The sequence below is a fragment of the Panthera onca genome, chromosome D4 (assembly GCF_046562875.1).
Source record: "Panthera onca isolate mPanOnc1 chromosome D4, mPanOnc1 haplotype 2, whole genome shotgun sequence".
NCBI lineage: Eukaryota > Metazoa > Chordata > Mammalia > Carnivora > Felidae > Panthera > Panthera onca.
This window is the reverse complement of record NC_138351.1, coordinates 33,107,969-33,133,733: the sequence shown is the minus strand read 5'-3', so window position 1 is coordinate 33,133,733 and position 25,765 is coordinate 33,107,969. Positions and strand designations below refer to the sequence as shown.

The 25,765-nt window shown below is 41.5% G+C and overlaps 1 long non-coding RNA gene across 15 annotated transcripts in view; it reads right to left on the bottom strand.

The window, feature by feature from the left end:
- The window catches only part of LOC132663494 (uncharacterized), a 57,220-nt gene that overhangs the window by 9,111 nt on the left and 22,344 nt on the right, over nucleotides 1-25,765 (bottom strand). For 3 of the 15 annotated variants that reach the window (XR_013551773.2, XR_013551772.2, XR_009603078.3), the window contains exon 4: nucleotides 22,677-24,159. The exons of 1 other annotated variant lie outside the window; for it this stretch is intronic. This is a non-coding gene — a long non-coding RNA (uncharacterized LOC132663494). Of the gene's footprint in view, nucleotides 1-1,330; nucleotides 1,413-3,461; nucleotides 3,653-10,282; nucleotides 11,465-14,432; nucleotides 14,456-21,171; nucleotides 21,423-21,461; nucleotides 24,160-24,287; nucleotides 25,070-25,765 lie in introns of those variants that run through there. 11 more of the 15 variants (XR_013551777.2, XR_013551781.1, XR_013551785.2 and 8 more) reach the window with 11 other exon arrangements.

The window sequence follows — 25,765 nt, the reverse complement described above, 5'->3', positions numbered from 1 at the left end:
TCTGAATCATTTTTATGACTTCAATCAATTTTTTAATGCAACTGTCTTTTATCTTTTCATTTTTTCTTTCCTCTCTTTTATGTTAACCATGTTTTGAAGAAGTCTTTAACAAGAACATACTGTGTATAAAGAACTTTGTATAAATGCAGGGTGAGGGAGGTAGAAGTAAGGGAGTGGGAAATGGGTCACACATTCTAAGCAATCCTCTCTCCTTAAGGATATTGTAGTCCTGAAGAGAAAATAAGACAACTACAGAAATACCACAGGGCAGGTAGAAAGTGAGACATGTGAGGTTTTATCAGATGTAAAAGAGAGGATTATCTCAATTTGGCTGAGTAGTAAAAAGGAAGAAAGTGAAATATATTAAGAAATGTATGTATATACATACACACATATATATGTAAATATATGTGGATAGACATATATATATGGCAGTTATTGAGCTAGGTGGTTTACATACATGATTTAATTTCATATCATTTTTACTGTTTAGAACTTTCTTACTTACAATACCCATTTATCAGGAGTAGTAACTGAATCTTAGAGAGGATAAATAAACTTGGCAAGTTTCCTGATAGGAAGCAGCAAAATCCAGGATTGAACCCAGGTCTGTATGCCTCTAAAGACTGTTCATGGGGGGGAGGGGGTAGCATCAGCTACTGTTTTTATTTTTGAAAATGGCTTACTGTATTTTTCAGAAATAGAAACTTTATGTATAGTCATTGTAAGATAGAAGAATTGTAATACATTGGGAAGGCAGGAAACAGACATCCAGGCATAGCATAGACATAAAATGGAAGCAGAGGAGAGAAATGATGAGCATTCAGGCTGCCTGGAATGGGGCTACCTGTGATTGATCCTAAGTTCTTAGACCAATAAATGCTTTGAAAGAGAGGGGAAAAAAAAGACAGCATTCAAATCTACACAAGGACCAAATCTGTGTCAATACATCTGCAGATTATTTCTAGAATCTCTCCATTTGACCTTGGTGTCCTGCTTTTCCTGAGCCCCTATTCTGGCTTTCCCAATGGCCTTTGCATTATGATACATTCACCAAATTCACAGAGGTGAACATAGCAAGTCCTAAGAATGCTGGTACCAGTGTGTATCATTTCTTCTCAACACAAAATGTTTGAGTTCCTACTGCAGGTGGGCCTGCCCCAAAGATGTACATGCCAACATGAATGAAATGGAGGCCAGGCCTCATAATTATATCTTACTTGGGCCTCTCTTAAATTTTCTGTCAAATTATGAGCTCCTTTGGAGTTCCTTTGTAATTTCTTGTAGTAAAGAAGACTGATTAAAATAATAGACCTGATGTCAGACATACCTGGGTTCATGTCCCAGTTATACTCCTTGTGAATTGTGGAAACTTGATCATATAGACTTTCTGTGAACCTCAGTTTTCTTCTCTGTAGAATGGGGATAATAATAATAGCAGCTTATGATGACTTAATAAGGCAAGTTGAGTGCTTAGCATAATACCTGCCATCTATTAAGTGTTCAATAAATGGTTGCCAACAAATGAAGGATGATGAATGAGGGCCAGAAGGAAAAGTCACAACACAAGCCTTATCCTTGTATCTGAAAAATTGAGTTTTATAGATAAATAGCAATATTGGATTAATCACTGTCTCCATGAACTTTTCGGTGGCTCATAACTATATGAGCCACAGCCTTAGGCTGCCTGCTCCTGACAGCACCAGGATCATTCCTCACATGTCTGGGATGTGTTTAGTGCTCTCCTCAGTGTGACCTCTGACTAGTACCCAATCCCAAAGACCTTGAATGAATTTCTGCAACCCTCAAATGGTCTTCTTTCACATTGACTTGGTTGACATAGAAGAATGTTGGTGGTAGAAGTGGAGCTATGTGTCCTGAATGAGCAAGTAGTCATGAAGTAATTGGTGAGAAAACTCTTTCATTAGCTAGATTCTACAGGGAGCAAAATAAGTTAGGCCACACTAAAGTATATATCTTAATTTCAAATGGAAATTGTAACCCACAGTGTGCAGCCTCTTACCCCTTGTTCTTGGGTAAGAGTCTAATATCCACAGGGTTTAGGTAGAAGGAGTCTATAGCATGGAAGGACTTTGCAGTCTGAAGTTGGTGCTTCAAAGGAACTACTTCTATCACCATAGGCTATAGGCAAGGGACCATTCCATTGTCTCTCTGACCTTGTCGCCTACCTTTCTTCCCTCTCTCACTCTGCCCTAGCCCGCATGACCAAGCTATTCTTGGGTCTGCAATTCAGGGCAATGCACTTCTTTCAAAATTTTATCTATGGACTGGACCAAAGATCAAAGTACAGTAGAACCTTGGATTGAGAGCAACTTGTCTGTGAGTGTTCTGCAAGACACAAGGAAACGTTTCTAATAAATTTTAACTTGATAAATGAGCGATGTCTTGCAATACAGGCAGTACGTGATGCCAAACGCCACATGATCACAACTGAGTCAATGATTCTCTCTCTCTCTTTCTGTGGAATTGTGGGTTACCGTCTCCCATGCTCAGATGCTTGGTCTCAGGCCATGGTGTTTGGCAGAAATCAGTGATTTTTCAGAACATTGGAAGGTGCCTACAACTGGCACTAGAGTATTTTTTGTCACTTCAAAGCACCTATGGGCAGTCCTTTGCTTTTCCATACAGGAGTAAGCTTAGGAATGTTTTTTTTCATTCTAGGCCAGGCTGCCTCCAGATACAGACCCTTTCCTCTGCTGCCTTATTGCCAGTTCCATTAAATGCAGTATATGACAAGAGTTTATTAATACTGTACTGTAGTCAACATCCATGTGAATGTATACAATGACCCCCATGTAGAAAAAGGTTGAAAAGAAAGGCAGTAAGAAGATGATTATGGTGGAAGTTAATGAAATCATTGAGAAATATGAACAAGGTATGTGAGTGGCTGAAATTGCAAGATTTTATAAGTCTATATTGACCATTTGCACAGTATTGAAGAAGAAAGAAGAAATAAGGGGGCTAGATGCAGCAAAAGGAGTCACAAGAATATCAAAGCAATGGCCATATGTTCTGGAAGATATAGAAAAGTTGCTTCTGGTTTGGATAAACAAGAAGTAACTAGCAGGTGATACTGTGACTGAAAAATTTATCTGCAAGAAGGCAAAGGCCTGGTACAGCAACCTCATAAGTAAATTGCCACGTACAGCAACAGAAAATGAAGAAGTCTTCAAGGCAAACGGGATGGTTTGATAACTTTAAGAGGAGAAGTGGCATCCATAGTGTTGTGAGGCACAGAAAGGCTGCGAGTTCAGACACTAAGCAGCTGAGGCATTCACTCCTAAGTTCCAAAAGATCATGGTTTCTGAATGTTACCTGCCAGAGCAAGTTTTTAACTGTGATGAGGTGGGGCTTTTTTGGAAAAAGATACCAAAGAGGACCTACATTACAGAAGAAGAGAATGCAATGCTCGGTCACAAATCCATGAAAGACCATCTCACCCTCATGTGTTATGCTAATGCAAGTGGGGATTTCAAAGTCAAGCCTTTGCTTGTGTATCATTCCGGGAATCCATGAGCCTTCAAGAAATGCAAGGTGCAGAAGAGCCAGTTAAACGTTATGTGGAGGTCCAACAGCAAAGCTTGGGTTACTCATATCTTGTTTGTTAAGTGGATCAATGAGGTCTTCGATCCTGCAGGGAAGAAATAGCTTTTAGAAAAGAGTCGGCCACTCAAAGCCTTGCTGGCTGTGGATAATGCTCTTGCTCATCCTCCAGGCTTTGAGGCTGACTTACTGGAGGAATTCGAGTTCGTTAAGCTCAAATTCCTTCCTCCCAACAACACTCCAATCCTCCAGCCCATGGATCAGCAGGTCATTTTGAATTTCAAAAAGCTTTAAAGCAAAGCACTATTTCAGCGATTCTTCGAGGTGACTGAAGGAAAAAACCTTACCCTCCGAGGGTTTTGGAAAAATTATTTCCATATTAGAAACTGCCTCGAGTTCACTGATAAAACCTAGGATGGGGTCACCAAGAGAACCCTGAATTCTGCTTGGAGAAAACTGCCCTGATTGCGTTCTTGGACATAACTTAGAGGGGCTTGCTCATGAACAGGAGCTGCCAGTTGTCAATGAAATTGTGTCCTTGGGGAAGACCATGGGACTGGAGGTGAATGAGGACAACATTGAAAAGCTGGTGGAGGAACATGGCCAGGAGCTGACCACCAACAAACTGATGGATCTGCATTGCGAGCAACAGCAAGAGGTTACAGAGGAGATTTCATCTGCAGAGGAGGAGATAAAGGTGGAGGAATCCCTCACTTCAAATGAGATTAGGGAGATGTGTAAAATGTGGGAAACAGTGCAAAATTTTGTAGAAAAGCACTACCCAATAAGGCTGTAACAGTGCAAGCAATGAATCTGTTTAACGACAATGCAATGTCACATTTCTGCAAAATCCTCAAAAGGAGGCAAAGCAAGTGTTATTGGATAGGTTCCTTGTTAAAGTTGTACAAAAAGAAAAAGATCCATTGACCCAATAGATAGCAATGATTCCATCAGTGAAAGTGAAAGTTGTCCTACATAATTACCCTCCTCTCTCTAGTCTCTCTCACACCAGCCACGAAGGTTTTCAAACATAAGTGCAGGTTAATTTGTTTATTTTTCTTTATATTTTGTATTTTCTTTATTATTTTATGTTATATGACAATATTATAATAATTTTATATGAATATTTTTGGGTTGTGAAACGAATCTGAGTTTTCATTATTTCTTATGGGGAAATTCACATTAATATACAAGTGCTTTGGATTATAAGACTGTTTCTGGAACAAATTATGCTCCCAAACCAAGTGAGCTGTATTTAGTTAAGGCCCATGTTCACATTACATTACTTGTACTTGTTATAAACTGGTGTAGGGATACCTGGGTGGCTCAGTTGGTTGAGTGTCTAATTCTAGATTTCAGCTCAGGTCATGATCCTAGAGTGGTGGGCTCCACGCTTAGTGTGCAGCCTGCTGAAGATTCTCTCTCTCTCTCTCTCTCTCTCTCTCTCTCTCTCTCTCTTTCTCTTCTCTCTCTGTCTCTCTCTCTTTGGGCACCAGGACGTTCAGTCTGTTGAGCATCCGACATTGACATCGAACTTGCTGCTGCCAGAGCAGAGCCTGCTTTGGATCCTCTGTCCCCCTCTCTCTGCCCATTCCCCACTAATGCGTGCATGCCCTCTCTCAAAAATAAATACTAAAAAAAAAAAAAAAAAGTCTCTCTCTCTCCCCCTCTGCCTACTCTATCTCATGCTCTCTATCTAAAAATGAAAAAAAGAATTTTAAATAAAAATAAATAAATAAATTGGTCTGATGCCTTCTTAATTAACTTGAATGCTATCTTACAAACTTATTTAGATGAGCCATCATAAAGAAATCATTCTCAAAACTTTCTAAGGAAATAGATATTTATCAAATTATAAAAATAATATAATCTATTTCAATTTTAAATTAATTATTCAACAGGTATTATCATGTTAAAAACTATAAAATGATATACATGGAGGGGCGCCTGGGTGGCTCAGTTGGTTAACCGTCTGACTTCGGCTCAGGTCATGATCTCGCGGTCCATGAGTTCGAGCCCCGCGTCGGGCTCTGTGCTGACTGCTCAGGGCCTGGAGCCTGTTTCAGATTCTGTGTCTCCCTCTCTCTCTGACCCTCCCCCGTTCATGCTCTGTCTCTCTCTGTCTCAAAAATAAATAAACGTTAAAAAAATTTTAAAAAAAATGATATACATGGGCAATATATAGTCTGGTTGTTTCCTCTGAACTCTACAGTCTTGCTATGTGTACCCAGTTCCCATTTCAACATCACCAATCAATTCCTTCACCTCTATTACTAGTTTCTTCTGTGTTCTCCCAGAATTCTAATATACATATATATGCATACACTTACATATTGGAACTATAGAATGGTTGCTACACTTACTTTTTTTTGACAGTGAAACTTAAAAAAAATTTTTTTTAAGTTTTATGTATTTATTTTGAGAGAGACAAAGACATCATGAGTGAGAATGGGGCAGAGAGACAGAGGGAGAGAGAGAATCCCAATCAGGCTCTGTGCTGCCTGTGCAGGGCCCCGTGCAGGTCTTGAACTCACAAAACAAGATCAGAACCTTAGCCAAAATCAAGATTTGGACGCTTAACCGACTGAGCTACCCAGGTGCCACCAAACATTTTTTTTAATAGGATAAAATTATTTTTTTTTAAGCTTATTGATTTTTGAGAGAAAGTGAGTGGGGGAGGGGCAGGGAGCTGAGGAGAGAGAGAATCTCAAGCAGGCTCCATGCTGTCAGCACAGAGCCCAACGCAGGGCTCAGTCTCACAAACATTAGATCACAACCTGAGCTGAAATCAAGAGTTGGGCTCACAACCCACTGAGCCACTCAAGGGCGCCAACAATGAAAATTGTTCAAATTACAAACTCAATTCCTTGAGTATATTTCAAAAGATGTAATATTTTTCTTCATTATAAATTTAAAAAGTTAGAAATTAACTTCAAATAAATAAGGAAATAGCAAACAAATTACTTTAAAAGTCACAATCATATATGCATTGTATCCTAGAAAAGAGGGACAAGTCAGGTTCCACTCACTTTCATGAGTTTCATCAAATACTGGACCTATTCAAGGGTGGAGAGAAAAGGCAAATTTCAAAAAGTAGAGTATGTTATTAAATGAGGCATTTGCAATATGCTTTCTTAAGAGCATCAGGTGAAGCCTATGTTTTCTAAACTAAATCTAGGAAGTAGAATCAATCTGTCCTCTAAGTCTGCTCACTGGTTAATGAATGGAAAAACAAGATTTAAAAACGACAACAAGACACCAGACACACTGCCAAAAAAGAAAAGTTAAACACTAAGATGTCCCAGATTATTCTCCAGATACAAACCAGTGGGCAGTTTCAAAAACTGGAGCCAAGAATTAGTCTGTTAAAAAGTCATCATGAGCACACCTTACTTTTAAACATACAAATTTTTTGTAGTAATAAAAGCCAAAACTAATTCTAATCACTTTTCTGACATTACTCAACTATAACTAGTCTTTAAACTGAATTGGGAGGAGGAAGCAGGCCACACCTCTTGGGCCTTGGACCTTTTCTCTCACACAAGCGCATATGGGTGAGTCCAGAGCATTTGTCATGATTGCTGTCAAGCAAGGCTGAGAGATTCACCTGGTAAAGAAAAATGAGCCTGTTTAGATAAGGTAGTTTCTTACACAGACAACAATACTAAGATCAGCAAAGGTGCCAATTCACTGTGTCCCTTGCCCCATCGGATGTCAAAACAGAAGACGTCAGATAACAATGCAACATGGGCAATGGGGAGCTCTGTTTCTGATAAGCCAATGTCATACTCAGCAGTTTGGAGTATTATAGTATATGTCTATACCCTATAGCATACATCTACCCTAAAGTAGGGGGAAGAGGGGAATTTCGAGGCAGAAACACTTATATCTCACTAGAACCTGGAAGGTAATGAGAAATTGTCTCATCACAGCCTCAAGGGAAGATAAAGAGGTGGGTAAGAAATGGCCATGTTCCTCACAAGCCTGCCATTCTCTCCTGTTACGGGGCACTCTACCAAAACTTAAATGAACTAAGCATAAGCCTTGTCTATGGTCTTGTCTGAATGAATACACAAAAGGACACTTGCACGGAGCAGTTACCATATAACTCTACCTCCTAACCTTTCACATCACCAACCAAGCTCTTTTTACAATATAGGCCACCCCATCAGATATCCTAATAGGCAATGTAGATTCAACAATCAGTTAAATTCAGAGCAGGTGCAATAGTATGTAAATAGGATGAGGTTAAAGGAAATCCAATCAATGTCCAGAAAGTTGATCTTATTCTGTTGTCTTGAGTGCGGACTGTTAACTCCTGGAGTCAGAAGCTACTGGGACGTTTCTGAAAGTTCTTAGATTAATATTTCCCACTGGCCATCCATCAGGTTGAGGCTGGTAGTGGCCATCTCCATTAAATTGGCCAGATATGGGGTGCCTGGGTGGCTTAGACAGTTAAGCGTCTGACTCTTGATTCCAGCTCAGGTCATGATCTCATAGTTCATGAGATAGAGCCCCTCCTGGGGCTCTGTGCTGACAGTGCAGAACCTTCTTGGGATTCCCTCTCTCTCTCTCTCTCTCTGCCCCTCCCCTGCTCATGTGCACACGCGCAACATACTGTCTCAAAATAAATAAACATATTTTTAAAATAATAAAATAAATTGGCCAGCTGCTCTGTAGACAAGAACTGAGAGAGATTAATTATTCCTTGCTAACCCCAAGTCTCCCCAGCAGCCAAGATTGTTGTTGTGCTGCTATAGCCATATGCTCAGTATTAGTCCCCACAGCAATAATGTCACCCTTTTACCAGTGCTCCCATGTCTTACTCACACCATATGTCCAGAATCATTTCCAGGTGGCTCAGCAGTTTCTTTCTTGTCCAACATGTAACACCCTAGAACACCTCCCACCTCCGGTCCTCTGGGCCAGACTAGGAGCACTTTAGACTTGTCATTCCATATCCATGATCATTATCATCATCCATAGCAGTCCAAATCCAGGAAACTTAGTTTGGGAGCAAAACAAAACACCAAGTTAGATTCTTCCACTCCCTGGCTCCTCTTTTATATTCACAAACCCCAGTACCCCAGTTTCCCAGGAAGTAGACATGGAAGTGGCGGGGGGGGGGGGGGGTGTGGGGATGAAGAATGAGAGGACTAATTACATAGTCCATTTGCCAAGACCAGTGCCCCAGATTATGTGTCCTTGAGTTCCACTTGCTACTTAAGTGTGTAGTTAGCAGTTTGGGCATGTGTGCCAGGCTTCCTTAGTCTCAGGTGCTAAAATCACAACAGCTTATTTTCACGCCCAGTCCTGACTTGTAAATGGATTGCCATTCCCTCGGTGATAGTATATCCATGTGGCTACAGTCCTTACTTGGGAAGTTCAGGCCAAATCAGCTTGTTGATTGCATTTCTGTTTATCCTCCAACAGTCCTTTCCCATAGGCACCCACATGGGTTGTGAACAGAAGGCATGGGTCTTGTGCATTCTTCTGCCATAATGTTTGTTCCCACCAAGTCTGAGACTTGATCATCTAATTTTCCTACTGCCATGTCCCAGACTATACTGCAAGCCTACTGACTAATGTCATGAGTCAATGAAAACGTAACATTTGGGAGGTGTTTTTAGAGCAAGCACCACAACTCACATCTATATCCAATGAGCAGAGTTCCCTTTTCCATGCATAGTTTTCATTTTTTCTCATTTGTTTATTTATTTTTGGAGAAAGGGACAGGCAACATGAACAGTGGAGGGTCAGAGAAAGAGACAGAGAGAATCCCAAGTAAGATCCACAATGTCAGAGCATAGCCCAATGCGGGGCGTGAACTCACAAACCGCAAGATCATGACCTGAGTTGAAACCAAAAGTCATACACTTAACTGACTGAGCCACCCAGGCGCCCCTCATTAGTTTTCTTTAGAGCTGCACAACTACAATGTCATAGTACAATCCTGTTGGGGTGGGGGAGACCCAAACTACCCACCAGATTCAAATGACTCACCAGGAGAATGGAAAACACTCACCACGTAGTTAGTTGTACTCACAGCTAAACTTGTATCTTTTTTTGAAAGGATACAAAAAAAAGTCAGCAAATGGAAAAGGCACATGGGGCAAAGTCTGGAGGAAATCACGCATAAGCTTCCAAAAGTCCTCTCCCGGCACAGTCACACAGGACATGCTTATTTCCCCCATCAACAAGTTGTGACAATACATATGAAATGTTGTCTACGAGGGAAGCTCATTAGACACTCCATGCCCAAGGTTTTTATTGGGGGCTGGTCATGTAGGCACCCTGCCTAAAGATTCCCAGAAGGAAAGTAGGTATTCAGCATAAACCACATTGGTTGCACAGACATTTTAGGTACAGTAAGTCATTCTTATCAGCTCTGCAAATAATGGGAACCCTCCCAAATCACAATTCTCAGACAACTAGCCTAAGGCCAACCTTGTAAGCAGGACTTGCTAAGAATAAGCAGGCTTTGGCCCTTGGCCAAGGCATCTTTACAGCAAAAGTATCTCAAGTAGGACCTTGAGAGCAACCTGCAATATTGATCCCAACTATGCCCTAAATTTAGGGGTCCTTTACTAAGCCAATTGAAATAAATAAACCATATATATATATATATATATATATATATATATATATATATATATATATATCTGAGAAAGCCAAATGGCTTCATCCTTGAGTTTCTGTTTTTAAAACTTTTTTTTTTTAACTTGGCCCAAGGCATCAATTCAGGCACAGCCAGTAAATTGAAGCTGACCTGAAAGTCTTCCAGGGCTGAGGCATTGCATGATAGGCAAGGGCACACAGACAAGTACAGTCTCAGAGGGTGCATGTGGTATGCATAGAAGCAAGGGGTTTTCCACTCCTGCGGCATGCCCAGCAGGACATACATCAGCCAGGCAATACAGGTTAACAGGGCACCCAGTGTGGCCTTCCACTATGGGGCCTCCCACCCTAGGTTCTTAGTCTAGTCCAAATTGTGCAGTTCAGTCTATGATTTCAAGAGGGACTACTTGAGGCAGTCAGTTCCAAACAGTTTTATATGTTTATAACATCAGTTCAATCATGTGGACATCAGTAGGTATTTTGCAGGAAAGTGCTGGTGTTGGGGTCACCCCCTGCCATCTCATGGTCAGTGCTAGTCAGGTTTGAGGCTAGGCTCAACAAGTGAGAATTCAAAGTGCTTACAGCTTGAAAAGGCACACAGTGAGTTTTCCTTTAGGAAGAGGGCAAAGCTTGCAGGAACACTTCTGAAAAGCAAAAATCATTAATGCCCTTCCCCCTCCCCACACCCCAGATGCTGGGATTTTTTTTTCCTTCATCATTACAAACTATGTTGTGTCCTTTTTAGCAATCATAACATTTTTTCAATCACCCCCTACTCTCATCTAGATCTTTCATCTGGAAGGGTTGTATGCAAGAAACACAAAAGTATTTTCACAAAATCATTTTTATATAATTTAACTAGAAAGAACCAGAAAGACATCATATTCAGAATTGTCTAGAATGAAATTTTGAATTAAAAACAATTTTTTTCATGAGTTTACATAACTTCCCATCCTTTTGTCCTGATTGTATCTAAGGAGCAACCTAGAAAAGATCACTCCCTTTGTCGGCTCAGATCATGATCTCACGGCTTGTGAGTTCAAACACTGAATTGAGCTCTGTGCTGACAGCTCCAGAGCCTGGAGCCTGCTTCAGATTCTGTGTCTCCCTCTCTCTCTCTTCCTCTCCCCAACTCATGCTCTGTCTCTGTCTCTCTCTAGAACATAAATAAGAAACATTAAAAAAAATAAAAAATAATCAAACTGCCTTACCATAGTGTATGTACCTGGAGGAAGGTGAGGGAAGTCAGGCTATCAGATCACTGTTGCAAAATGCAACCAATCTGGAAAGCCAAACAACAAGTCAACAACAGTGAAACAGCCCTGAGATGGGGTCCAGGGTTTCATCTGTCAGTAATGGGTAGAGGGGTCACACTCACTATGATGTGCCCAGTTTGCAGCTTTTGTAGGAATCAGAAGTTAGGATCACAATCAGTCTCTGCGGCAGAGATACGGTGCGGATCAGTAGCTCAATTTCAGATGGTCCCATCAGAAATAAGCCATTTTTAGGTCATGATCTTGCAGTCTGTGAGTTTGAGCCATGCATCAGGCTCTGTGCTGACAGCTCAGAGCCTGGAACCTGTTTCGGTTTCTGTGTCTCCCTCTCTCTCTCTCTGCACCTCCCCCAATCATTCTCTTTCTCTCTCTCTCTCCCTCTCTCAAAAATAAATAAACATTAGAAATAAGCCATTTTCCTTGGGTGTTTGTGACCCAGATGGTATAGACAGCATCCAAGATGTTTCCACAATGTAGCCCACATCTGGGCTGTCCCATCTGCAACTGTCCCAGCATCTGGGTTTTGATTTTTGAACAGGGAAATTTTGTCAGATTTTACGTTGGCAAACCTAGGGGTGGGGTTGAAACAGCCCTATCAAAAGTATCAGGTTTCAGCTTAGAGTCAGGTCTAGGCGATTAGCATTAGGATACCAAAAGAGCCAGTGGCTCTTCTTCAGCAGTAGCAAAGCTGGGATGCTGCAAGGCTAGACTACTATGTACCAGGTCCAACTGCCAAGCAAGGCTTTGTTACACCCTTTTTATCTTATCAGGCTTAGAGTCCAAATACACCCACTCAAAAATATGCACAACACTTTGGAAAATGATCAGCTTTTATGGGTCAGAACATCTGATTTGACAAAAGCTCATCAGCATCTAAAACTCTGCTTTGTAAAGCTTCGTAAGTGTAATTCACCTGAAGAGTACCTCTCTTTTCATGCTTTTGCCTTTTCTCCAGAGGTTCCAATAGGCAAAAAATATAGTAAATATCATCAGTTATGGAGATTTACTTGGGTTTTGATACTTAAAATTTTTTATTTCAACCCACCCACCAGTGGCAAAAAAGCAAGGTTTTTTGCAGGTTTCCTTCATTGGGATGATCCCTCTAGCATTTATGAAATTATAAGCATAACATTTTACATCAATTTTTATTCAATACCCAGATGCAATAGCCACAAAACACAAATCTCCTTTTTTTAAAAAAATATAACTTATTCTCAAGTTAGCTAACATACAGTGTATATACAGTGTGCTCTTGGCTTCAGGAGTAGATTCCCATGATTCATCATCTACATACAGCACCCAGTGCTCATCCCACCTCAATGCCCATCGCCCATTTCCTCTCTCCCCTGTTGCCCCATCAACCAGTTTTTTCTCTGTATTTAAGAGTCTCTTATGGTTTGCCTCCCTCTCTGTTTGACACTATTTTTTCCCCTTCCCTCCCCCAAGGTGTTCTGCTAAGTTTCTCAAATTCCACATCTGAGTGAAAACATATGATATCTGTCTTTCTCTGACTTATCTCACTTAGCATAATACCCTCCAGTTCCATATCCATGTCGTTGTAAATGGCAAGATTTCATTCTCATTGCCAAGTAGTATTCCATTGTATATATAAACCACATCTTCTTCTTTATTGATTCATCAGTTGATGGACATTTGGGCTCTTTCCATAATTTGGCTATTGTTGAAAGCACTGCTATAAACATAGTGGTACATGTGCCCCTATGAATTGGCACTCCTGTATCTTTTCGATAAATTCCTAGTAGTGCTATTGCTGGGTCATAGGATAGCTCTGTTTTTAATTTTATGAGGAACTTCCACAGTTGTCCAGAGAGGCTGCACCAGTTTGCATTCCCACCAACAGTGCAAGAAAGTTGCCATTTCTCCACATCCTCACCAACATCTGTTGTTTCCAGAGTTGTTAATTTTAGCCACTCTGATCGGTGTGAGGTGGTATCTCAGTGTGGTTTTGATTTGTATTTCCCTGATGATCAGTGATGTTGAGCATCTTTTCATGTGTCTGTTGGCCATCTGGATGTCTTCTTTGGAAAAGCATCTATTCATGTCTTCTGCCCATTTCTTCATGGGATTATTTGTTTTTCAGGTATTGGGTTTGGTAAGTTCTTTATAGATTTTGGATACTAACCCTTTATCTGGTATGTCATTTGAAAATATCTTCTCCCAATCCGTTGGTTGCCTTTTAGTTTTGTTGATGGTTTCTTTTGCAGTACAAAACCTTTTATCTTGATAAGGTCCCAATAGTTCATTTTTGCTTTTATTTCCCTTGGCTTTGGAGACATGTCGAGTAAGAAGTTGCTGTGGCTGAGGTCAAAGAGGTTGTTCTCTAGGGTTTTTATGGTTTCCTGTCTCACATTTAGGTCTTTCATTCATTTTTAGTTTTTTTTTTGTGCATTGTGTAAGAAAGTGGTCTGGTTTCACTCTTCTGCATGTTGCTGTCCAGTTCTCCCAGCATCATTTGCTAAAGAGACTGTCCTTTTTCCATTGGATACTCTTTCCTGCTTTGTAAAAGATTAGTTGGCCATACACTTGTGGGTCCAATTCTGGGTTCTCTGTTCTATTCCCCTGTTCTATGTGTCTGTTTTTTGTGCTGATACCATACTGTCTTGATGATTATAGTTTTGTAGTAGAGGCTGAAGTCCAGGATAACACAAAGATTTTTTTTTTTTAAATATGCCCCCCACCCTTTTAAATGGAATTTTTTCCAACCTTCTACCAGTGAACTTAAAATTTAGGGTTAACATTACAGGTGCCAAGGAAGAATCAGCTAGAATGGAGGTGGAAGGTATGACTAATATAATAGTGATAGCAACTAAGCTGAAGAAACGGCTGAAGTGTTTTTTTTCCCTCCCCAATCCCCTCTGGTTTGCTTTACTCCAGCCCTAGGAATTGATCTAACATTTTTTCCTCCCACTTGGAGAAACACCAAACTTTTAATATTTTTGGCCTACCTAGGCTCACCTTTGGTAATTTTCCACTCCCACCTAGAGGAGAGAACAAAAAACAAAAAGTGTCATCAAACTTCACTTCTTCCCCCCTCGCTTTAGTTAGCACAGCAAAAAACACTCAGGAGATCCAGCTTGCTGGATCTAAGTGGGAGGATTATCCTGGATTATCCATGTTGGCCCTAAATGTAATTACAAGTATCCTTAGAAAAAGAGACGAGGGAGATTTGACTAGAAAAGGAAGTAGAAGATATGATGAAGGAAGCAAGAGGTTGGAATGATTGTGAGGAAGGGGTCATGAGCCCAAGAATGAGGAGACTCTGCAAAAACTGGAAAAGACAAGGAAACAGATACTCCCTTAGAGCCTCTGGAGGGTGTATGGCCCTTCCAACACCTTGATTTCAGCCTACTGAAATCCATTTTCAACTTATGGCTCTCAGAACTGTAAGGCAATAAATTTGGGTTATTTTAAGCCACAACTCAGTTTGGCTTAAACAAATTACTAAGTTTGTGGTAATTTCTTATAGCAACAACAGGAAAAGAATACACTGAGTTTACTTCTTTCCCAGATATATCATTTCCATTTTATAATGCATGATTACTAGGCAATACTCATTTTGTTGGTATTTCATTTTTACTTCATTCCAGAATGGGCATGTAAGAATGTAACAACACCTGCTATGGTTTAGTTAGCTTCTCAGTGTCCACCCACACTCAGTAACAAGCCAATAACTGCCCCTCAAATGGAGTATACCAGGCAGCAGTTTCAAGAAAATGCTGTGTCAAAAACCCAAGTGGACACTACTGCCTAGTGTCACAGGCTCCAGGCTACATAACTGTTAATCACTGACACATACAGCTCAAAAGGCAAATTAGAACAAAGTAGTCCAAGCTGAAGGGCAGTCTGTACATTCTGCTGGGTAGTTTCACTACAGTGATCTCCTCATTCACTCTCCTCCCTTCACTCAGCATTCTGTACTGCTCTACTAGTGTCATATAACTAGGCTGAAAGATCCAGCATGCACCTACTTATATACTCGTCCCACGAGTGCTGTTTTATTTGTGGCATTTCCCCAAGGGGAACATTCCTTACAATCAAGAGAAGTATTACACATACACACCTGTTCCCACAGTATATTCAGAGGTATCAGTTACAACTACTTGGGTGTGTGAATTGTTTTCTGAATAAAACCTAACATAGATAAGTTTCAATGGCCATAATGGTATGAACTCTTTCACCGCAGATAAGCAGGTCAACTCCTGGCAGGTCTTACAAGTCTGGCATGACATGGTAGCTTCATAAGAACCATACAGTCCTTTACTTTGTGAGAGGCATCATTTTTTCTTCGACTGCAAGAAGGCAGTGTGGAAAATTCACTCACACAGTCCCCAAACGTTACTTGTTAAGAAGGCCTTGAGTTTTGTAAGGGTTTATTAGTCACACGTGTGGGCAAGCATCTGCTAATATCACAGAGACAAAAACTTTTGATTTGTCAACAGACATTATTTACACAGTGGAAACTTTGAATATCAGAAATTTTTTTCTCTAACACTTTATAAGCATTCATACTACAATAAAGTAGCATATCATTCAAATTATACATTTTCACAATGATACATTGAATTGGCTCAGAGCCCTCACTCGTGTCACTTAATCTAACACACAGTCTATTAACAGGTATGGCAGTGGGAGGAGGCTCTTTCCCTACTCTTGTCCACCACTTAGACAAAAGCATACACTACCAGATCACAGGGAGTCTTATGATATGGCCCAAGTGGCTCTTTTTTCCAAAAAGACTTCCTAACCTTAGAAGCCCCAGGTTGGATGCCAAATGTGTCAAGTAAGGCTGACAGGATGTAAGGTCATTAGAGAACTAGCATAGAGTGGTTCCTCCTACAACTGCAAAAATATATTTTAATTTTTAATTTTATTTAAATGTTGCTTTTAGTCTAATGATAATGGTGCAGAAAGTGGTCTGGAGGTATGTTCAGACCAGTACTCACCTGCAGCTATTCTGTAGTTCTAGAGGCTCCAAGGCAGCTAACAGTGCTTTGTCAAACACATCCTTTAGGTTTTTCTGTGTGAATACAGAATACTCCACATATTTCACGGCGTTCAGGTCACAGACCAACATTTCAGCAGTCTGTGTCATGAGAGGTGTCTATGTATCTTTGGCAAGCTTTTCAATAATCGAGAATCACATTTCTGAGATCAATTTTGGTTTCAACAAACTAGAAGTCTTCAGACAATGGAGAATTATCTTAGGTACCCACTTTTCTCTCATATTTTCAGACGAGGGTACTAACTAAAAAAGAAACTAGAAATATGTCTGTTTGTGAATAGCAGAGGGGTTATTCTGTCAAATTTTTCTTGCCTCTGGGATCAAAAAGTCCAAACATGTATGGCTCCCATCAGTCACAACTGTGACTGCATAGTTGTCAAAAACCACTGAACATATTCAGACATTAAACTGTTGGATTCAGGATATCAAGACTTATCTTACCAATAGCACCATCCCTCACAACACAATTGTCTGCATTGCTGAAATATTTTTTAATCCATCTGAAATATTCCAAATTTAATTTTGAACTCAGATTCTCCACCAGACTTTAAGGACCTTGGTGTTTAATCATCCTAAAATTTGCCTAGTAGAAAAGGAGGTGGAAGAAGGGATTAGGCCCAGGAAGCTCTCATGCTTGTGGTGGTGCCAATGCCATGAGACCATGTGTCAATGCCAAAAAGCACTGCAAAAAAGTCTTCAATAGTAGAAGGGGTAATGGTCAGCCAGAGGCTCACTCCACCAGACAACAGGAATAGAGGACACGGTGGAAACTGCCCTATGGTCTCTGCCTTCCCTAGCTCTGACACTTCCAGAATCTGGTATTCAGAAACTGTTCTGAGGTCTTTTCTTACACCTCCATCCCACCCATCACAGCCGGACAGCAATTTTCTGGAAGGGCAGGTCAAGACTGTAGCTAAAAAGGCGAGTGGGCCTTTTTTTAAAATTATTTTAATGTTTATTTATTTTTGAGAGAGAGAGGGAGACAGACAGACTGTGAACAGGGGAAGGGCAGGGAGAGGGAGACACAGAATCTGAAGCAGGCTCCAGGCTCTGAGCTGTCAGCACAGACCCCAATGCTGGACTCAAACCCACAAACTGCAAGATCATGACCTGAGCTGAAGTCGGACGCTTAACTGACTGAGCCACCCAGGTGCCCCTTGAAATGGAGCATTCAGCTGAGCCAACCTGTACTTCTGACCTACAGAACTAGGAGGTAATAAATGTGTATTGTTTTAAAACAAATAAATAAAAGTAAAAAGGCGAGTGGGCCATCGTCCAGGCAATGAAGGTGTCAACGGCCAGACTGCTGTCAGTTACAAGGACATTCCCCAAGAAGCCACTGTACTCGCAGGGCCAGTAAAGGTATCAAACGATGTACTGCTGGACCGTCAACCGCAGCGGTGAGCACCAGCCCCACTTGGAGCCGCGTGAACCTCCATGGCCTAGAGGGTTCCTGTCACGTTCCTCCCTCCAACTCCAACCTGCGCACTTCACTTGGGCAAGCGCCACCTTCTCGTAACTTCCGGCCCCCTAAGGCCTAGGAAGTCTTGGCTCTGGGAGGCTGAGGAGAGAGCGGAGAGAGGGCAGGAACCGACGCGAAGGGGGCGGCCGGACGCAGCCCATCCCCCTGACTCCCCGCCGTTGGGCAGAATCAGACTAGAGTCCCTGCGTCTACCTGGCCTATCGGCCTATCGCAACCAGCTGGGGAGAGTGAGGGCTCCAGAGGCTGCGACGTCAGAGCCGCCGTCGTGGGCGGAGCCGCGGCGACAGAGCCTGGAGCTCGGCGTCTCTTATGGCGTCGCCTTGTCGCCTTCCACTTACGGTCTTCTTGCCAGGGAAGACGTGGGTTCTGCCATCCCCTTACCCCCGACTTTGCAGCAAAGGCCTCCGTTCGCGAAATTGCTCTGAATTTGCGCCAGTAACGCGAGACCTCGGAGAACGTCCCGCCCCCACTGGTGGAGATTTTAGAGGGCGAGGCACGAATGGGAAATGGGGACTCCAGGTTTGTCAGGAGCACGGAGGCTGAACCAACTTCGGCCTGCATTGGCAGAACTAGAACTGTGGGGGCCTCCTGGTCACGGATGATTTACAGCCACCTGTTGTAGCTGAGCATTAAGCTCTGCCCAATCCAAGGTATCCAAAAGACCCGCGCAGACCTTTAGCCGATTGAAACACTTCTTTAAAGAATTTTCATTGTTGCAGCTGGGTCTCGCTGGGGCTTTGACCCAGCCATCTTTCATTAGGTCACTCCATGTACTAATCAGTGGGTTTGGGCTGAGACCAATTGCTTCGTTTTTATTTAAAATTATGTTACACGTTGATTGGCATGTCCTCTTGATGTCAGCTTCTTGAGTAATTAAGGGTCTTGGTGGTCTCAATCCCAGGCAAGTGCTCCTAACACAGGTTTGCCAGATTTACTTGGTTGTAAAGACATTGTGGAAATATAACTAAATCAAAAATAGTGGGAATATTAGAAGTAAAAAATATGGTTTGCTCTCTACTCTTCTCACACTTAGAAAATTTCTGAGATGTGCCCTCCTTCTGTGCTTAATTGGGTGTATTATTTAGTAAGGTGTAGAAGACCCCCATCTCATTAGGGGTTAAGGTGACATGGTAGAACTTATATAGGGCTTGTGATGTGCCAGATACTGTTCTAGGTGCTCTGCAGGTATTAGCACCTTTTATCTTCAGTGAAGTATTATCCAGTGAAGTACATGCTATTATTCCCAATTTACAGATTGTTGCCTGGTGAGATTAATTTGCTCACAGTCACATGGAGCCAGCGTCTGCCCTTTTAAGTAGTATTCTTTACGCTTGGTGTAATGGGAAATGACTGGAAGTCTGGGAGCCTATTCCAGACCCATCCCCACTATTTACCAGTTGTGTAATGTTTATAAGTTACAACTGCTCAACTAAGTATAACTGAGTCTCAGTTTTTTTACCTTAAGACTGAAGGTGCTAAATCAGTTGTGTTGACCTCCCTGAGTTGTTATGCACTCCAAACACAATGTTTTTTTAAAATGGGAGCATTTTTAAAGCTATAAAACGCTATATAAAATATGTCACATTGTACTTGTTTCACAGTCTTGACTATTGAAGTAGGCCACTTAGGAAAACTGACTAAATTATAATCCAAACAACTGCAATATATCCCTGAAGTAGAATTACCATTAAATTTGGATTGTAATTAATATTATTGTCAGAATAATTCATTTAGTTCTGATAATGAACTACAGTTGCAAGGTACCTGTGATCCTTTTGAAACCTTTATGTGAATGAATTACCTTTGAAATTACCTCAGAGACACTACTTGTAAAAAATGAGTTTCTCAAAAAAAAAAAAAACAAAACCAAAGCTTTTGGGGGCATCGCTGGCATAGTTGATAGAACAGGTGACTCTTGATCTGGAGGTTTTAAGTTCAAGCCCCACATTGGCCATTAAAAAAAAAAAAAAAGTTTTGAGGTGCCTGGGTGGTCAGTTAAGCATCCAACTTAGTCTCAGATCATGATCTCTCAGTTAGTGGGTTCAAGTCCCACATCAGACTATGTGCTGCCAGCTCAGAGCCTGGAGCCTGCTTTGGATTCTGTGTGTCTCTCTCTCCCCCTCCCCTTCTCACGCTCTATCTCTCTCTCAAAAATAAGCATTAAGGGGCGCCTGGGTGGCTTGGTCGGTTGAGCGTCCGACTTCAGCTCAGGTCATGATCTCATGGTCCGTGGGTTCGAGCCCCGCGTTGGGCTCTGTGCTGACAGCTCAGAGCCTGGAGCCTGTTTCAGATTCTGTGTCTCCCTCTCTCTGTGACCCTCCCCCGTTCATGCTCTGTCTCTCTCTGTCTCAAAAATAAATAAACGTTAAAAAACAATTTAAAAAATAAAAATAAACATTAAATTTTATTTTAATTTTTTTAAATGAGTTTTTCAGCGTGCCTTGGGTGGCTTGGTCAGTTGCTGATTGAGTGATTTGTTTTTAATGGTGTGTGTGTGTGTGTGTGTGTGTGTGTGTGTGTGTGTGTGTTTGGTTTTTTTTTTTTAGAGAGCCTGAATGTGAGTGGGGGAGGGGCAGAACGAGAGGGAGACACAGATCCTGAAGCAGGCTCCAGGCTCTGAGCTGTCAGCATAAATAGCCCGACATGGGGCTTGGACCCACCATGAGGTCATGACTTGAGCCAAAGTCAAAGTCAAAGACGCTTAACCCACTGAGCCACCCCAGGGGGTCCCTAAGTGTCTGACTCTTGATCTCAGCTCAGGTAGTGATCTCATAGGCTTTGTGCTGATGGTGTGGAACCTGCTTGGGATTCTGTCTCTCCTTCTCTTTGAACCTCCCCTGCCTGTGCTCTCATCCACTCTCTCTCAAAATAAATAAACTTTTAAAAAATGAGTTCTTCGGGACACCTGGGTGGCTCAGTCAGTTGGGTATCCGACTTCAGCTCAGGTCATGATCTCAGGGTTTGTGGGGTTGAGCCTGACATCGGGCTCTGTGCTGAAAGCTCAGAGCCTGGAGCCTCCTTTGGATTCTCTGTCTCCCTGTCTCTCTGCCCCTCCCCACTCATGCGCACATACGCTTGCTCTCTCTCAAAAATAAACATTTAAAAATAAAGAAGTAAATAAATGAGTTTTTCAATTGCTCATAATACTAATAGCAAATTACATAATCAGTTTTTGATGTTCTGAAGTCCATTGGACTCTAGAAAATATAGACATTGAAACAATAATAATAATTTATTTTCAAAAACTATTTTTGGGGCACCTGGGTGGTGCAATCAGTTAAGCATCTGGCTCTTGATCTTAGCGCAGGTCATGATCTCCTAGTTCATGACTTCGAGCTCCACATTGGGCTCTGCACTTATGGCACAGAGCCTGCTTGGGATTCTGTCTCCTCTCTGCCCCTTCCCCACTTGTGCAGGATTGTCTCTCCTTCTCTCTGCCCCTTTGCTCCTTGTGCACGCTCTAAACAAATTAACAAACAAACATTAAGAAAAAAGGAAAAAAAATCAAAACTATTTTTTATTGAAAATAATTTTGCATTGTGTAACCCAATAAATTCTTTTTCTTAAGCCAGTTTGCATTGGGTTTTGTATTATTTCCAAAGGAGTTGTTGTAACAGTTATGTTACATACATACAAGTATGCCTATGACCACAGTCCCTGCTACTCTGGCTTAGAACTGTGAATGGTAACCCCAACTGACATGTAAAAGTGCTCTGTATCTAGTAGGTGCTCAATAAATGACAGCTTGTTAATAAACTCTGATAGGTTTTAGCATGCAAATATTTTTGTAAATTTTACAGAAGAGTAATGAATTCTCATATTCTGCCATCAGTTGATATATTTTAGTCTTTTTTTATTCTCTGGAGAAGAAATGACCCCATACATTTTGTTTCCTTTCCTTTTTTTGTTTTTGTTTTTGGTTTTTTTTTTTGCTTCTTTTTTAAAGGCTAGCTGCTGTTTTTGTGAGCATGTAGTTCTGTATTTCTTGTGGTCCCCTGATGAATTATGAGCAGGTATTACCATAATAGGTTACAGTGACTGAGCTACTCACTATGTGAGACTGCATGCTTCAGATTTTATTATTGTCAGCAAAAAATGAGGGCAAATGAAGAATGCTGGGATACAAATGTAAAACATCACTGTATTCCTTTTGTATTAGTTTTTATTTTCCCTGTGTCTTCTCCTTGATTTTCTCCCTGCTCTTAATTGGGATGTCAAGGTAGTTAAGGAACTAAGATAGATTTGAGGAAAATATGCTTTTGATCTGAGAAGATTCTTTTCATTAAATCCACCATAATATACATACAACTAAAGAACCAGTGCATTTCATTTCTAAACATCTTCAAGAGTCACTATCAAAATTCAACACATCCTGATAGTTTTTGATGTTTCTAGAAAAATAGAACTTTGAGACTCTAATTGGTTTCGTAAAAATCTCCACCTATGAGGAACTTCCTTCCAGCCCTATTTACCATTAACTACCATATTCTTGGAATAGGATTCATTGAGGTTAATATTAGAATACTGTCACCGTAGTTAAGCCAAGACAGACTAAATACTTAGCTAGTAAAATTACGTTCCAATTTTATTCCAAAGCCCTCATTCATTTTCCCCCAGTTTTACTGAGATATAATCAACATAGAACACTGTATTCCTTTAAGATGTACAACATAATGATTTGACATATGTATATACTGTGAAATGATTACCTCACTTTTTAAGTTTTTTTTTTTTTGAGAAAGAGAGAGGGAGAGAACAAGCAGGGAAGGGGTAGAGAGAAAGGGAGAGAGAGGATCCCAAGCAGGCTCCGGACTATCAGTGCAGAGCCTAACGTGGGGCTTGAACTCACAAACCATGAGAATATAACCTGAGCCAAAACCAAGAGTCCGACGCTTAACTGACTGAACAACCCGGGTGCCCTACCTCACTTATTTTTATTTTATTTTTGCCAAGATGGTTTTCAGAAATCCTACGGCATGCAAACTTGTTCATCCTGTGAATTTCCAGGAGTAAATGTTCAGAAATAACTGCTACATTGTAGATATTCAGAAGAATGTTGTATATAACCCAGGGGGTATTATTAGGTTAAGTGCTAAGAATAACAAATAAATGCATTTATTTGGGTGAGTGAAAGCTCTGTGAAGGTCCAGGTTTTAGGTTTGTTTCATGTTCGTGCAAACAGTTTCTCTCTCAAGTAAAGAAGAGTGCAATAAGAAATTTGCAGAGCTCTATTTGAGCATGGTCCAAATTATCCTTTAAAAACTGCTGCTACTGAGGGGTACCTCAGTCAGTTAAGTGTCTGGCTTTTGATTTTGGTTCAGGTCATGATCTCGGTTTGTAAGTTTGAGCCCTGCATCAGGTTCTGCACTGACAGTGTGGAGCCTGCTTGGGATTCCCACTCTCCATCTCTCTCTGCCTCTCCCCTGCTCTCTCAAAATAAATAAATAAAATAAACTTTAATAAAAAAATAAAGACTGTTTGGTGGGCAATGTAAACTTTTGAAATGGGTACTTTTAAGAATGAAAGAGGCTTTGTTTTTAAATTCAAGTATAATTTAGTAATAGTGTTGTTAGGCATTCTTTTCTTTGCCTCTTATATAAATGGTTCTTCAAGTATCTGGAAAAGGTAAAACCCTTTCTAAACCAATCACCTCTAACAAGTATTGGGTATTCATCTTTCTGCCACAAGAAATCTCTATTTAGTCTTCGGACCTAGCCACCTGTCCTTATTTATTTCCAGCTCAATACCTATGACTTCATCATAATAGGTGTCTTTTTTGCTCTCCTCAAGCTTGCCCACTCTTGGAACATCCATCCCTCTTGCTGTCTGGAATGCCCACCTCACAGGGATCCTATTGGCATTCTTCTCTGCTAGATCTTATTTGCCATTCTTTTTCCATCACACTGCAATATTATCAACTAATACGTGTTTTTTCCAAACCTCACACATGGAGTACATCTGGAAAAGGACTCCCATTCTGTGATGTGCAGAAGAAAAGTCCAAACGACCTCACTCCCAAAGCTGACAGCTGGTGGCAGATGCTAACTGGAAGTTCAGCTGGGGCTGTTGCCCAAAGGTTTCAGTTCTCCTCCATATGGCCTTATCTAGGCTTCCTTGCTGCAGCAGCTGAGGGCCAAGCAGAAGAGTTCAAAGAGGACAGGCTTTGAGGTGGTGTTCCATTGCAGCTAATGTCAAACCTATTTTTTTGATAGAACAATCAGATATGAGTTGTTTGGTTCAGAAATGCATAATACCAGGGCAGCTCCAAGAGAAAAATACTGTTTGATAAAACTGCGAAAACTAAACATCAAAGGAAAATGTATACCTTATTTTGAAATGCGCATTAACAAAGTAGCCCGTGGAAAGAATGTAAAGAAACTTCTACCTTGAAAAGGGAAAGGTCGGTTAGTTACTCCAGTCCTATGATGGGTTGGTAATCAAGGACCTTGAGGAAAGGACAATCTGAGCTGAAGGGCTTAGGTCTAAAAAAACAAATGGGGGTCAGTTTAATAGTCTTCAGGGCCAAAGGGATGATCCATTTATACAGGTTGGAGACATGTACTGTCTTAAGACCAAGACAGCCTACCAGAAAGGTGAAGTGGAATAAGGCCCATGGATGTCCACAAATGAAGAAGGGTTCTAAATGACCAGTGGATGGTGAAAGTTCTCCTGGTGGGGAGATATTTTGGTTGTAGACACTGTAAAGTATTGACCCCAGAAGGGAAAGGTGGAAAAGCTGGCCAAAGGGTCTGGGGAATATCCCAGGAGAACTAACTCTCTGGGGATGGTGGTTTCAGAAAAAGAGAGGCCCATGGGGCGAAGGACAGGGCTGGGTCTGGCATCTAGTGACATCTGCATGCACCAATATTCAATTGGTCAGGACTACCAACTCTGGTCCTCCAGAGAGCTGCAAGCTGAGACAGCAAAAGTCCAACAGGGCTGGGTAAGATGTCAGTGTCTGCAGCTCACTCAAGGTGACAATGGGCATATCACAGCAAACCTAAGAGGAACTGTCTGTGTTCCAGTGGTCTCCATACCTCTTAGCTGCCTGGTTCCAGACCCTCCACCAACACTGTGTGCTGGGAAAGACAGTTACTCCTCCAGGACCTTGGAAGAGAAAGTAGCAGAAGAAAGGTGGCACAGTACAGTACTAAGGGTACCACTTGAGAAATTTTTCCACCAAGGTGGCAGCAGATTGCCTACATGTAGACAGAAAGACCTGGATGCCAATGGTCCTGCTTCTTAGGGCCTCATGTGACCTGCTAGGTTTGAGGTGCTTCACATGAGCTTGCATCTACTGGTGAAAGTGAGCACCATTAGGCCAGGCCCTACATCACTTTGGTCAACTGTTTGTCTGACCTAAGTTCTCTAGGCTTCTTCCACACAGCACCTGAACTAAAGCCACAGACACTGAAGCATCCTACTTCCTTGTTAGACTGACCGGTCATCACACAGCTGGAAAATACAAGTTGGAAATGATACCTAGTCTCCTGTGGGATTCCTGTAGGGTGGGAACCAGCTGGAGTCAATGCACCCCACTTAGTAATAAATTCCCACACCAAAGCATAGGGCCTTCCAGAGCAGTGACCTTAGAGGTGTGAGTTCCCACCCACCAGCTGCAGGTCTCATCAGCCTTGGAGCTCTGGAATGGAGAGATCATGTCATGTGGTGAGTCTCCCTCAGGCCTGGGGTCTCTGCAGCCTCTGTGAAGTGGTAATGTCATAGATGGGCTTACATATCTTTCTTTGGACCTTTTTCAAGGGGGCACTTAAGCAATGGCTGTGCTGTAAGTTTAGGGGAGGG